Genomic DNA, 16,320 nt, shown 5'->3' on the forward strand with positions numbered 1-16,320 from the left:
CTTTGCATGCTCCAGGTCCGAATTCTCCAGAATTAAGTGCCTTCTTCATTTGTCTGACATTAGGTTGCAGTTCTGTGCTCACTTAAATGGTTCCAACTCAATACGAATCACCTTTGAGTCAATATATGTAGGATTGGGCTGTAAAGTCAGGCTATGGCAACCTTGCATGATAGCTTCCTAGCCCATGTTTTTACTCTACTCCACTTCAGGAAAAGATGCACACTAAAACAAAACAGAATGAAAATCAGGAGACCATTATCAAGAGGACTTCTGCAGCAGCCATTGACATAATCGTTCCTGAGCCCTCTCCTGCATTGTGGAATCTCTTCGGTTCCATTGTATACTCCAGAGCTTTGGGCGAGGAAACAAGTTGGGAGATGGCTAGAATATGAGTGGCGGAAAACTCCAGTTGAATGCAATCAATCACTGGTGAAGGCTCTTCATCAAGCTTACCTAGTGGCCAGTGGCGGAGCGTGGGGGGTGCAAGGGGGGCCAGCTGTGGGGGGTGCAAGGGGGGCTGGGTTAGGGTGCGCAAATCCACAGGTTAGGGGATGCAAATCCACGGGTTAGGGGGCACAAATTACTTGCTTTGCCCCGGGTGCTGACAACCCACGCTACGCCACTGCTAGTGGCAGTGAAGGCTGCAAAGAAGGCATACTTGCCTGGCACCTTCATAACATATCTTTAGGTGTCAGGCAAAAAACATTCCTCTTCTCCAAGGCCTTTGTGTGGAGGTATTGTTTTTATTTGTTATTATGAAATGTATTTTTGTTTTCATATTATAAACTGCCCTGTGGTCGTCAACTGAAGGACATTAGAGAAATTCTATTATTATGATTATGATTAATACAACTTGCATTTTAAATGTTACATTAGATTATCCTTGAATCTGCTGAGAGTTGCAACAAAAAATATATATCCAGAATCATTTTTGGAAGAGGCCTGCTTTGAAGGATAGCTGCTTTTGCCAGGAATCTGGTATTTGATGTCAAAATGTGCAGCCTTTGGCAACATGGCACAAGTTCAGTTAATTTTTATTGTAAAAGACAGGTAGAAGGAAAGCTTAGACCAAACTGTTCTTGCCATATCATGATTTTATTTAACATTGTTAAGTGTGTGGAATGTGGTATTCTTTTAAAATAATAATAATACCCGAACATCATAAAGCACTGTCTACAAAGTTTATACATACTTCAATAGCTTATGTCCAGCAAAGCAAGCCAAACATTTTCTCTCAAATGTCCTTCCACAGCTGCTATAATGAACAAATCACATATTCATGCTGCATATTCATATGGCGAAGAATACAAGAAGCATTCTCTTTAATACTCTTTATTTTAGAAATTTAGTCATTGTCCCTCTTATATAAGAATAAGGGAATAGATGAGCAAATAAGTGTTAAGGAAATAATTTGGACATAACAAATATCTCTCTGCTGTAATCAGTAAAATACTATTGAAGAGAATCTGAATGGTTTTTGGATTAGCCAAATCTGGAGGGGGGGAGCCCCACAACTGTGGAATTCCTTTCTTGTGGAAAACCATCCCACGTTGCAAATTGAAGTGTCTGCGGCAAGCAGCGTAAAACATTTCCTGAGGTCTGGTTTTCAGTGAGGGTATCTTTAATTTATTTTATTTACTGATTTGAAATATGTATACCCCTTCTCTCAGTCATAATTTCTGAGGTAGCTATTAGTCATCTGTACCTGCTTTATGTTGCACTTTAGAGAGATTTTTCAAATGCCTCACATTCAAGAAATGGGTTCAGAAAAATGGGAAGAATCAGCTGGCTTGTGCACGAGTGGCTGACCAAAAAATGAGCATCCCAATTCTGATCCCCTGGATGTTGGAGGGTATGCTACAGTTCAGAGTCCAACTCAAGCATCCTGACAGATGACCATGCAACATCTGCTCCCAGACAGAGCTTCACTGATGAACACATTTTATTGCTTCCCTGTAATATCCATTGATATCCACCCATTGATTCCATCCTTGCCCTATTGCAACCAGGCCTCTTTTCCCAGCGAGAAGCTCCAGGTATGTAATTCTAAGCTATCCTTCCCATTGATTGGTGGTTTCAGAGTTTCAGGGGGCCTGCGTGACTGAGAATCACCACATATAACATAACATCAGGTTTAAGCCTAGGCGATCGTTCAACTATGGCAGGGCCAAGTATCCACCCTGCTTTTTCAGATGTTGGCAATGGACACACTTCAAAAGATTTTAGAGTTATTATGTGAATGATTATTGTGATTAACAAAAGTGTACTTTTAAAAGTCTTCTCTTGCATTTGCACCAGAATAGAGGGTGGAAACGTCCTCCTCGTTCCATGGCAAGTCTATAAATGATCTGCTTATAACTTCCATGTGGTGATCAAAGTCTCAGTCTATCTACCCATAGTTTGCAGTCTCTAGTCAACCTCACTTAACTAGCTTGTCCATCCTAAGTTGATAAGTAACCAGGAATGGATGTTGTATGTGTGGTTCTGCACCACAGAACCAAGCTGTGCGCACACTTCCCATTGTTCAGTTCGGAAGTGCAGTTGCAACTCAAAACAGGTAATCAGTCAAGGTTTGGCAGTGCTTATTACCAGTATGGGGAAGAAGAAACTGAACACAGTTGTCACTTCCTCTCATGTGATTGGACCTTTTAGAGCTGACAGTATGGATGAATTGTTTGGGCTGATGCATGTAGGAAGATAGCACACCAACATGGCCAATATTTGCAGCACCAGGGTAGAGAGTGTGATTTTCTAAAAAGTATGGCTTTGTTCCCACATGCAGTTATGTGTGCGAAATTCCCACTGCAATAAATGAGACTAAGAGTGTGTAATTGTATCAAGGACCCTGGCGGCGGCAGCAACAGCAGTGCCTAGGAGATATCTCCTGCTGTGATTTAAATTATTTTGGCCAAAGATTCAACTTAGATGCTAATAACAAAATCTAAATTAGCAACGACTTTTGAAGTAAGCAGAAACTTGACGTCAGCTGTAAATCTGAAATGACTGTTTACCTGACTCATCTCAAGATCACGATCTTTAAATCAGAATGGGTTCCTTCCATCAAGTCATTACAAATATGCTTCGTACCTTAATAAGAACAAGTAAATAAATTCCCTCTTCATTATTGAGGCATTCTCTGAACATGGTAATTCCCTTCAGGAGCAATATCAATGCTAATACAGCATTAATAAAGATAAAGACATAAAACAATGTTGTGATAAATTTTCTCTTCCTAGTCACCGAGGTACTATTTTCCCTGAAAATGATCTCAAGACAGTTTAATGCTTTCTATTGCTATGGTTGCAGAATTAGGGCACATTGCTAAGAAGACCTCTATTACATCCATTAATGAGATTTATAAGAACATTAATAGGTAAATCCAAAGCCCTACTCTATCAACAATAATGCAGATTAATGAAACACCCAACTCCTTGCAATGCAGAACTATAAATATTCACAGTTGCTCTCTCTTCTCTGAGACATATGGGTGTTTTTGAACAGACATGGCTGCTGTCAGTCCAGCATCGCCTATGGCAGCAGTTCTCAACTTGTGGGTCCCCAGATGTACTTGGACTACAACTCCCATCATCCCTGAGCTCTGGCCTTGCTAGCTAGGTGTGATGGGAGTTGTAGTTCAACAACATCTGGGGACCCACAGGTTGAGAAAGGCTGGCCTGTGTCATTGCCTGCTTGTGTAAAGATCCAACAAATTCCACCTTTCCTTCTACTTCTGCTGGTGTAGCATAGTGGCTAAGGATGTCATGTAAGTCCTCAGCAGGGTCCTCCCATGAAATTTTGCCACATGAGGAAAAGGACAGGATGGTTCTCCTCACCCTCAGTTCTAAGCCCTGGAAATTGGCAGTTGAAGTAGGTCATGGAGCTGAATTGCCAGGAGACCTGGGAGGAATGACAGGCCGTAGTGGTGGCATCTACTAGTTGCAGGAAAGAGTGTGCTGAAGTCCTGCTTGCGGGTTTCCCATAGCCATTTGGTTGGCCACTGTGAGAATAGGATGCTGGACTAGATAGGCTATGAGACTGATCTAGCAGGCCCTTCTTAGGTTCCCACTACCATCTCCTCACAGCATGATCCTCCTGAGGCAATTGCTACACTCTGCTTAATATACAGTCTGGCCCCCACTTCAGAGCTCAAATCACCTGTGAGCTTTCTGGGAAGTTTTATGCAAGCCATTATCTCGGCATCTCTCTCTATATCTTCAACATGCCACTAATAATATTGGCCAACCATTTGTAGTGTTGTAAATGTTACTGAGGTAGGGCATGTTAAGTGCTTTGACGACTTGAAGTGTGCTACTGAAATGTTCCGCTATTACTTTTTTATTATGCTACATTTAAAACTGTGGTATTTTAAGCAACTTTGGGATCCAAGCCAACACCAGCAATGTTATAAAAGTGGTCTGCGAGAAATGAAGGGACTCCCCCCCCAACCACATAGGAGGGGGAAAGCTTTCCCCAAATGTTTTCATTAGCTGGATAGAAAGGATTCGTGGGGATTCCTTATCACAGGGGGATGGGAAAAAAATTACTGGATGTAAAGCTCAGTTTTAGAATTTTATTAATTTAGAGCTAGTTTACACAAAGTAGTATGAGGGCTGCTTGAGAGAAGCAGCATGTGAAGGTCAGTCCATGCAACTAACTGACCAAACAACCTCGGGTATCATTGTAGCATCTCAAAGAGACCTCACTTTGCTAGTTGACCCCCCCTCTCCAAATTGGGCCTTAATGAAGCAGCCCCATTGCTTCCATTACTGTAGATAATGCCTTAAAGGAAAACATAATGAAAATGATTTATAGGTGGTACATGACCCCAGTCAAGCTTGCAAAAATTTATCATTTGCCCAATAATAAATGTTGGAAATGTAATGAGACTGAAGGTACCTTTTACCACCTTTGGTGGACCTGCCCGAAGATTAAAGCCTTTTGGGAAATGATCTATAATGAAATTAAGAAAGTCCTTAAGTGGACTTTTCCTAAGAAACCTGAGGCTTTTCTCCTGGGCCTGGTTGGCCAATTGGTGTCAAAGAAGGATAGGACCTTTTTTATGTACGCCACCACAGCAGCAAGAATTCTTCTGGCAAAGTATTGGAAGATGCAAGAACTACCTACTCTGGAAGAATGGCAGACAAAGGTGATTGACTTCATGGGACTGGCAGAGATGACCGGCAGAATCCGTGACCAGGGGAAAGAGACAGTGGAAGAGGACTGGAAGAAATTTAAAATATATCTTAAAAATTGTTGTAAAGTTGAGGAGTGTTAAGATGTCAAGGGGTAAGAATCAGAGAATTACAGCTGTAACTAACAAATTAAAGAAAATTTAATGAAAGGGAATTAAATAGATAATTGACCAGAGGAGTTGCTAAAGAATTGTAAAATAAGGATGCAGCGAAAGGGAGGTATGGGGAAGTCAGGGGAAAGAAGGTGCACGAAAATAAGGTTATGAAATTATACATGTTTAAATGTTTTGTATGTTTTTGTTTTGTGTTTTGTTTGTTTTTTATTATGTGTTTGGAAAATGAATAAAATTTTTTTTTTTTTTAAAAAAAGATAATGGACCTTAATAACTTAATAATTTACTTGGACCTTGGTGTTTTTATAACACAATCCTGTAGGTCGCTAAAAAAAAGTAAGTCCTATTTGGTTCAATGGACCTTACTTTCAGCAAGTAGGATTGTAGCCTCAGGATAAGTAAAAAAAAATATTAGTGAAGATTCTTCCTGTTCCACTAATTTCCTTGTGCGTACAGTTGTACCTTGGAAGTCAAACGGAATCTGTTTCAGATGTCCTTTTGACTTCCAAAACATTCGGAAAACAAGGTGTGGTTTCTGATTGGCTGCAGGAAGCTCCTGTGGCCAATCGGAAGCCACATCAGCCATGCCGGACATTCGGGTTCCAAAGAATGTTTGCAAACTGGAACACTCTGGTGTTTGGGAGCCAAAACGTTTGAGTCACAAGGTATTTGACTTCTGAGGTACGACTGTATTACTAAAGTGGGGGCATAATGAGGAAATATACTGAGAGTCCAAATGTGGGGGAGACTGGGGAGGAGACTTCAGAGACCCCTAACCTTGCAAGAAAACACCAAGGGTTTGGAATCATTCTTTTGAACTTCCTCCTCATGATATTCATTCATACATCAGTTTAAGACACTTTTATTTTTGTAGGTCCTCAGAGCAGAGGGAGTAGGAAATGGCCCTATTTGTCTAAAATGCTTTCTGTCCCACTGATGGATACTTTGATCTTTAAATGCTGTTATTTTAATTAATTGTAAATTGTGGTTTTAATTCTGTTTGCATGCTGTGTGTTTTGAATGCTGTTAGCTGCCCTTGGCTCTATATGAGGAAAGGCAGCTGCAATTCCCAGAGTTTCCTGGGAAGAAGTTGGTTGTTAAACCACTCTATGAATTATAGGGCCAATGCTATGGGACTGAGGACACCTCAGCCCCCCAAAAGTATGTGGAGAAGGGGCTGAGCCCTCCATCTTGAGGGGACCCACCGGGCCTCCCCGTGCTGGCGGAGGACCCCATTGGGTCTTGCGCCCTCCTCCCAATGCATGTGATGTCATATGTGTGTGTCACACATGTGACCTCATGTGCACATGATGAGTGCCCCAATGTTGGGTGGAACTTGGTGCTTCTGCTATGAACTGTTAGCTCTGTGAGAGGAATGGGGGGGGGGTCTCCCAACAGCACCTACAACAAGCTACAGCTCCCAGAATTGCTTTGGAGAAGCCATGACTGTTTAAAGTGGTATCATAGTGCTTTAAATGTATGGTGTGAATGAGGCCTAAAACTTGCCTTTTAAATTCTACTTTTGCTCAATGTAAATGCAGATACAATTAAATTAGAATTTATTACTGATTCTTTGCAGACCTCTATAATTCCTTGGTCATTGGAAGCATGCAAACACCAAACGGCTTTATATTTTATATCTAATATTTTTTCCCTTTGTGTAATATCAATAAATCATTTCCAGTACCATTTCTCCAATTTATCAAGATAATTCTGAGCTGCCTCCTAGTTTTGTGTCATCTGCAAATGTGATAAGTATGCTTGCCACTTTTTCATCCAAGTCATTAATAAGATGACATACCTAATGTCTTGCTCCTCCACTCAAATTAAAAGTAATTGAGTTTGTGAAAAATCAATAACATTAATATGCAGCCCATTAAATTACGTGGCATTTTTATAGTGTCGTGGAAAAATGTATTTGTGCTGCGTTAAGATGTGTTCATTGTGTATGAATTGGGCTGTGGTACCCATTTTATATCAAACTCTGTTGGGACTATTCCAGAAGAAGGACCATTTTGTAAGTTACAACATATAAACTATGCAATTTTTTTAAAAAAATTAAGTCATAACAAACAGATGGATGCAGGTCCCTGGCTCAGGAGGAGACTGTTACAACTAGGTTGAGTTGGAATGTGTCTGTGGGGAGAGGGTGAAGCCAAGAATTGGGGGTCTTAGTTCAGGGGACAAGGTTCAATTAAATCACTATGTGCATTACTGGCCATTGCAGATGTCTTTTGCTGCTCTCTAGAACGGGAAAGACTGCCCATGAAACTTATCTCAAAGAGAATGTGAGTTAGTCCCCTGACAGTACTTTCTCCCTGAAACCAGATAGATAAAGAGAATTTGGGGGCAGGGATCTTCCTTCTATATCAAACCTCTCGACTGATGATTATTTTTGTAAAAAAGTGGAAAAACAAGCATTGCAGCGAATGTCACAAAAACAAGGTGAAATAAAACAGCCAGAAATGTCTTGTAAGCAAGGAAGCACAAAGACAAGACAGATTTCAAAAGCAGCAATACATAGTGGGTATTTTAAACTGAAGGGACATGTAGGAAACACGCCTACCAAACTTGGGGAACCAAACTTGGGGAAGCCTTGGCATCTGATGAACCACCCCCAACCAGGTTACCTGAAAAATTGTATCTTCTTTTATGAACATGCCTGGGTACTAAGATCCTTGGCTGAGCACCCTAGTCCCATGTACATCTGATGCATGGTTGGCGGTGACATGAGATAGAGCATTTCCTGTGGCAGTGCTCTCATATTGTGGAATTGCTTCCCAAGAGAGGTTAGAGCAGCTTCTGCCCTCTATCTTTCTGCCAGCAGGATGAGACCTTCCCATTTGACAATTACGGTAGGTGTAGAGGATGTTGACCACTGTACTGCTAGGGGGGCAATCAGTATTGATGTAGGTTTGAGGGGTAGAAAGTATGAGAGCAAGCTCACCAATCCAGTCTCTTTGTCTAGGCAATGATTGTGAGTTAGACTTGTTAAGCACCAAGATTAGCATCCCAAAAGAATGAGCTGGGCTGCAAGAGCTACAACACAGTGATGATGCCCTCTCTCTCTCACACACACACAGAATGCTTCTCAGGATGCTAGAAGGCCCACCCATTTGCCCATAGGGCCTCATCACTGAGTTGTAACTCCTGCAGTCCAGCTCATTCTTTTGGCATGCTGATCATGGTGTTTAAAAAGTTATGGTGAGCTCCGGCACCTCTTTTTCTATGAAAATAGCACTGGATCCAGCTCAAATAAAACATCTCTCTCTCTCTCTCTCTCTCTCTCTCTCTCTCTCTCTCTCTCTCTCTCTCTCTCACACACACACACACACACACAGAAAGAGAATTTGAAAAAAAGGAAATTCAACAAAAAATATATTGGAAATAGATATAGATGCTATAGATATAGATGCTATAGATATAGATGCTATAGATGATATAGATATAGATAGATGATATAGATATAGATATAGATATAGATTAGATAGATATAGATACAGATATAGATATGTCAGGTACTGGTGTGGTTGCTCGAGAGCAAACAGGCAAGACTCTGATCTGTCTTTTCCAGGCTTTATTATTAGTGCAAACTATTTACAGTGAAGAACGTCACAAGTTCATGTCTGGTTCAGCTGCTAGCAGAATCTGGGAGTGGGCAGTCCTTGTACCTCCCCCAGCATAACAGTTGCATGACCCCCAGCCTTCTCCTCCCTTCCTTGCGCCGAAACCTACTGCGCAGACTGGGCGCCGGCAAAGGGGTACTTCCCTCCTCTCCGGCTTGCTCAGCCTCGGCGTTGAGGCTCTCCCTAGCATCCCCTTGTCCCGCCACCTCCTCCCCACTCGCCAGAGGAGGAGCTGCTTTGCAAGATCTTCAGAGGTTCCCTGTAACACAACTGCCCTTCCACCTCTCGCCTCCGACCTGATGGCAGTTCCCTGACAATATAGATAGATGATAGATAGATAGATAGATAGATAGATAGATAGATAGATAGATGATAGATAGATAGATGATAGATAGATAGATGATAGATGATAGATGATGATAGATGACATCTGCTTGTCATGGCTGCCATATCCTTTCTTTTTGGCAGCTTCACCACTAACTGTCATCATCCATTGCTACTCTCTAAACATGGCCCTGAAGTTAAGAACAGAACTATGGTAATATAATGCGGACCATCCTAACTGGTTCCCCACCCCAGTGGGCAGAGGTGCTGACTTGGGACCCAGATTACGTGCATGCTGTGATGTCATGACATCACTCAAGCCATCATGTGTGCAAGACATTGCTTGGCCTCAACCCACCACAGCTGCCTGCTGCCTTGCCTCTGTTGGCTCTCTACTGCAGCCACCGTGACTGGGTTGGGGCCTTCGCCTCCACCTCAGGGCTTCTGTTGGCCCCATGGAAATGGTACCTATGTCATGACATGTGGTGTCATGACATGCGGCACATTGGGTCGCCCAGCCGGGCACCCACAGTTGGAATTTTTTGGTTGCCAAGGCTTCCTGGGCCCCCTAGAGATGGCACCTATGCCTCCAGGGAAGAATTGTCACTGTAAGTCCAAATCTCCCCAGGAACTGAGCATGACAATGGGGTGACATACATCCCACCTATTTCCACACCACCCCCCTCTGAAGCAAACAAAGAAGTAAACCACATATTTGAAAGCGTGGTGTAGTGGTTAAGAGTGGTAGTCTCGTAATCTGGGGAACCGGGTTTGCGTCTCCGCTCTTCCACATGCAGCTGCTGGGTGACCTTGGGCCAGTCACACTTCTTTGAAGTCTCTCAGCCCCACTCACCTCACAGAGTGTTTGTTGTGGGGGAGGAAGGGAAAGGAGAATGTTAGCCACTTTGAGACTCCTTAAAGGGAGTGAAAGGCGGGATATCAAATCCAAACTCCTCCTCTTCTTCTTTAAAATATATTTTTAAAAATCACATTAAATAACAATAATTAATGACCCCAACCGGCCAACAAATGTCAGCATAATTTGTCAAATGTCTCATATTTAAACTCGGTTTGGCTAGCCTTCAAAGTGCTTGCCAATCACTAGCGCTGCACTGTTCCCTTCTGTCCCTGAAGCGGACACCTCACACACATTCCCAGGTCGCTTACAAAGCTTGTTCCCAACCTCAGGCCATGCAGTTCCTTCCTAGTTCCAGCCCTGGAGCCCTCTGACACTTTTGTTGCAAGAGCTCAGCCCCTCCTGTATAGAACTTGACAGGAAATGAATGACATTCTCGGTCGCTCAGGTTGCATCCCCTTTCATCAGAAAGAGCACATATTTATTGCTGTGCGCTATTATCTTGAGGCTTTCTCTGAATGAGGCTCTTGATAATAGGCATCTATTGATAATTTCCCTGCATGCTCTTTCATTTTTCCCTTTTTTCTCCCCTACAATAATCCAGTTTTCATTTGCCATTTATTCCTCTGTGCGCTGCACTCCAAGCTGTTCCGCTCTCGGCAAGGTCAGCACTCTAAACATCTCCTCTCTGAACTTCTAGTTCCCTTGCAAGTTCCAAAGGATGGTAATTTGGCCCATAGGATCAGCAGCATTGCTCTGAGACTGCCTAGCAAGATAATACAGAAAGGCAGCCTATGACTGCTTGTCTGTGTATTTTAATCCCAGGGAAGAATATTCAAAAAGAAACACACACACTCCCTTACATATGAATCCCTAATGGATATAAATGTATATGTTTCACATTTTCTCTGTGGCTCAGTTGAAGGTCTCATCCAGACAGCTCTCATTTCAGAATGGGGCATCCTGGTTTTGCACTCTTGGTCGATATGAGTAAGGTGCTTCAATTGCAAGCATTCGGCTTTGGGAAGGAGGTGTGGGGGCTCTGACAGGGTCCTAGAGTCCTCACGCCTCCTTCCCAAAGCCTAGTTTGTGCTTGCCCATCTTTCGAAGGTGGCAGGAGGGCTGTGGGACCCGGAGCCCTTGCACTTTCTTCCCAAAGCCTGTCACCTCCCTTACCCAGCTTTGGGAAAGCAGCGCAAGGTCAGGGGGTGGGTGCATCAAATTTTAGCCTCACACAGGGTACCATTGTTACCAATGTCCTTCTCTGCCTCAAGAGGCAGTACAATCCCTCTACCCCAGCAACCTTTCATAGATCAAACTGCACATGCACAAAGTACAAATTCCTGGAGTTTGAAAGAGCTACAGGATTATTTCCAAAGAGCGTTATGTTTTGATTCAATTCCTATTTTCCTTTTTCTTTTGTAAACATTTTTTATTAATTTTCAGTTACATATATCCAATATAAATCACATTTTAACATTACCAAATTACAATTACAATTCAAAAACAAAGCATTTGATAAGCCAATTATACTTTTTAGATGGCCTCTCACATGCTAGATTTCAAGATAAATTCATTTAATTTTGCTTCCAAAATCTTATTTAATCCAATTACATTTCAATCTTATTCATAATCCCTTATACAACAGCTACAATGTTTTTACTCTTCTGATTTTTCTAGCATCATCAAATTCATAGCTGAAACACTCAGGACATAAAAATCGCCTCAACCAAGTTAAAATTTCTTTCCCATTTAAGGTAAAGCTTCCTGTCTCCACTGAAGTCAGTGGCTGAATAATTCCCACTGGTTTTCATAGAGCAAAGCGTTAAGCTCATGTGTTTATAGGTCTGATTCCGACATCATTAGGGTGTGGTGGAAATATGTGATTATAAAGTACCTTTGAGAGCTGAAGATCAAAGGAAGTGCAGTGCATCATTCTGAAGATTATTATTATTATTAAGTATTATTAAATGAAATTGGAAGCAGAACACATAGGAACAGTGTTTCATTGTGGGGTGGGGCGAAGTGCTTTCATCTCAAGTTTAAGGATAAATACCACGAGTTTCTATTTCATATTAACCCCATGTCTCTTAGCATTTTCACCAATGGTGTGTACATAGACACAAATAAAAGTGAACCGGTATGACTACAGAGGCCAATATGAACACAAATCTCTCAGTCATTTGCTAACTTAAAACTCTGACCACTTTTTAATCCTTATAACCTATAACTTAGACAACCAATGTCTAAATCAACTAGACACACTCCAGGAATTACAATTCTACAGCATGACAATGGATTTGGGGACTGCTGTCCTGAAAACTACTTCATTTGTAGGCTGAAAAGTACTGCTTCTGCCTCAGGTGACTGGTTAATCAGTTCTCTTTGGCTTGAGTACACTAAATGAATACAGACAAAAGAAAGTACGGTACTTCTTTACACTATTATTCTCATAACATGTACTGATGGCCACCAACTTAGGGCTCATTGATACTTCTACTTGCTCCACCATATTCACCCAAGTAAACCTGTTGTTTACTGCTGAATCAGAGCAAATGCCAATCTGGTTTTCTCCGGATTGATGTTTGTTCTGATTTAGCACTCAAAAGTAGGTTTTCAAGGAGAAAGTGGTAGGGCAAAGGTGAAACTGCTTGGACCCATGTCCCAGGTCTTCCAAGTGTCCCTATTTTCCAGGGATAGTTCTGGATTTACAGAAGCCATTCTGGTTTCTGATCTGATCCCAGAACGTCCTGCTATTCCTTAAGACATCCCTATTTTCATCAGAGAAATGCTGGAGGCTATGGAGTTATGTGACTCCCTGAGCCAAAGAGATAGGTAACTATACAATCTCTAGAAGACATCTGAAGGCAGCCCTGAATAGGGAAGGGTTTTTTTTTTTTTAAAAAATGTCTAATGTTTTATTATGTTGTTATATATGTTGGAAGCTGCCCAGAGTGGCTGGGACAACCCAGTCAGATGAGCGGGGTATAAATAATAAATTTATTATGGAATAGGATGCCCCTATTTCTATCAGAAAAAAATGGAGGGTATGATGTCCATAAAGCACGGAACAAGTGGAAAACTGCTTGGACCCATGCTTTCTAGGCATGGAACAAGTGGAAGTGTGGCCAATGGCTGCAAAAGAGGATTACACAAATTCCTGAAGGACAAGGCTATCAATGACTACCAGGCATGAAGGCTATGATCTGCCTCCACTGCTGGAGACTGTATGTCTCTAAATATGTATCAGTTTACTGGGGAAAGCACTACTGCACTCAGTCCTACTTGTAGGCTTCCACATAGACATCTAGTTGGCCACTGTGAGAACAGGAAGTGAACGAGATAGACCTTTGGCCTGATCTTGTACTCACTACCTTGAAAACAGATGCCTTGGCACACATTAACTCCTGCCCTACCTCAATATTTTCTACCTCCAAAAAGCAAAGCAAACCAGGAATCCTAGGATATTCCTTATGAGGGCAACCTTCCCCAGTCTGGTGCCCTTCAGATTTTTTGGACTACAGTGCCCATCAGTCACAGCCAGGCAGAAGCAGCCAGATTGGAGAAAGCTACTACAGGGCTTCGTTGAATATGAATTTCTCTCCTGAGGATGGGAGGTGAAATAAAGGGGGGTAAAGGCACATAAGGGAAGTTTGAGCACCATATAGAGGTAAACACTCTAGGTCCAATATATAAGTTTGAGCACCCTATAGAAGTTAGAAACCTAGCTCCAATATAACTCTCCTACAGAAGTGGCCAGCACTATTTGCCTGTATAATGTAAACACAGCCCAAATGTGAATCAATGAATATATTAGCTCTGCATAAAGAGGTGGCACCTGAGACAGACACTAAAGCCTATTAAGGGAAAATCAAAGCACCCAGAAGAGAATGACAAGGCATAGGCTTCAGCTATTAAAGCTGACTTTTCCATTTTTAGTAAACTGTAATTAATTGAAAGGGGGGGGGGTTGCTGTGCATCAGATTCTTGACACGAACGTACAAAAATGTTTTTTTAAAAACATCCAACTTTTGAAAGAGAGCACCCTATCAAACACATCTCATTTCCCCCTTCCCTCTCTGAAGGGTTTGTTAAGAACATAGATTGGCTTCGGCAAAACTGTGTATTCTCAGGCGAACACCTGTGAACTGTTGAGTTTAATTGGGCAACAGCTGGCGTTGATTGTGAGCTTTTCTTGCTGAATCTCATTACGTTGCTGAATTTGGTGTTGGTGGGCTGTGTGTTTTTTACAAGAGCTCGAGCACATTTTAAAAGATCTTCAAGGAGAATTATTAAAACCATTTCCGAGAATACTCAGGCACAGCTTATTCACTTTATCTCAGCACTTTATCCAGGCTACGGATGAATGGGGATAGGTTATGGATGAAGGTGCTGCTGGGTTTTGATACTCCTGCGGTTTGTGCTGATACAATTCTCTCTTTTGATTCCAGCTGTTGGCAGTGCGTCAGAAGAAGGGCTCCCTGTGGTTTGGCATTGCACTGCACATCAAGGAATGTTGGAGGTGTTCTGGGAAAAGGAAGGTATATGTCACTCGGATTCAGCATTAGACAAAACTTCTGTGCCTTTCATTGCTGGTCCGAAAGGCACTGTGTAGCACCTTGCCTTCCTGTAATGTTAGAATAGGGAAAATTCCACTTCTGCTTCTCATCAACTATTTTATGGAATCCCCTTCCAGTTGAGGTCAAATAGACCCTGTTGAACTTTTTATTTATTTTCCCTGTCATTTTAACTGGTTTTGATTTTTATCATACTGAGTTACTGTACGCTGCTCAGAGACCATTGTAATTAAGTGGTATATAAACAGTCAAAGAAAAGAAAACTCTTTAAAGGTTCAGGATCTCTGACCTCCAGTGAGGCTGCCACAACTCTGGTGCTCTATGGCTGATTTGGGCTGCAACTCACCTGACAGCTGGAACAGCTGGACAGTTGGTAGTCCCAAACAGCTGAGGAAACCAGGTTGATGAAGGCTGCTTGACTATATTGATCATCAGCTGGTAGGTTACTACCAACAACTGGGTTGTGAATTGACCCAAGGTGGGTCATACCAGCAGATCCACAACCATTGGGAGCAAGGAAAGGAGTCAGGCAGACAGAGGGAGAAAGTGAAATGGGAAGCTGCCTTATGCTGGATCAGACTATTTGTCTATTTAGTGCAAAATTCTCTACATGGGCAGAAGCTTCCCATGGAAAGTTCTGCCATATCACTTGCCATATCACCCATCTCACTGAAGATGACAGGGATTGAAATTGGGATACTCTGCATGTCAAGCATCCCTGTGCCCCCTGCAGAACAGGGATGGGGAATATGCACCTCCTGCTGCTGCTGGACTCCAACATCAGCTTCAGCCAGCAAGGCAAATAGTCTAGCATGCTAGGAATTGTAGTTGGACAACATCTGGAGGGCCAAGGATTCCATGCTCCTGCCATATTGAGAGATGTAGAAATAAATGATTCTTTTTTAGGTGCTAAATCAAAATAAAAAAATTCCTTCCAGTAGCACCTTAAAGACCAACTAAGTTAGTTCTTGGTATGAGCTTTCGTGTGCATGCACACTTCTTCAGATACACAGAATTTTTTAGGTGCTGCATTTCATGTTGGTATTAAAGGTGGGTCTAAACTCCTATGGCACCATTGAGATGTCTTCTCACACAGGTTTAGGGTTCACTCTTTACAATTGGCCTGGAACTGTTCATTACTTTGAATGCAAATCTGTAACAAAAATCAGGGGCAGCAGGTGCCACCTTAAGAGTCATGCCTCCTCCCTTGTCTCATACAGGTGGGAATGTCTCATTCTAAGGAGGAGAGCACATTATGGCCTCTGCCACCAAATGAAGACGAAGGGCCACTGAGAGGTTATTCTTTCTGCCTCCCAGGAAGAACATGAAGGCAGCTGCTCTGGCTCTGGCTGTTGGACGGGGCCAGCCTTGTCTTCCTCCAGCCTTGCTAGCAGAAAAAGCACCTCCAGTTACTGGGCTGTAGGGCAGAAGGGAAACACATGTGAGTGTTAGATTTTTTTTTGATCCAAAAAAATTGTGGGAAAGTGCTATAACAATTAATCCTTTTGTTGATCAACTCTGGCAATTGTAGTTTTGTGAGGGGAATGGGGTTTCCTAACAACTCTCAACACCCTTAACAAACTACGGTTCTTTGGGGGAAGCCATCGCTGTTCAAATTTGATACGATACTGC

The 16,320-nt window shown here is 42.3% G+C and overlaps 1 long non-coding RNA gene across 1 annotated transcript; it reads left to right on the plus strand.

Moving 5' to 3' along the window:
• The first annotated feature begins 230 nt into the window (after window positions 1–230).
• LOC309380772 lies at window positions 231–15,973 on the plus strand. Its single transcript, XR_014173129.1, has 3 exons — window positions 231–429; window positions 14,563–14,652; window positions 15,909–15,973. It is a non-coding gene; the product is annotated as an uncharacterized lncRNA (long non-coding RNA).
• Window positions 15,974–16,320: the final 347 nt, after the last annotated feature.

This window comes from Podarcis melisellensis (assembly GCF_964234715.1).
Source record: "Podarcis melisellensis genome assembly, chromosome: 11".
Lineage (NCBI taxonomy): Eukaryota > Metazoa > Chordata > Lepidosauria > Squamata > Lacertidae > Podarcis > Podarcis melisellensis.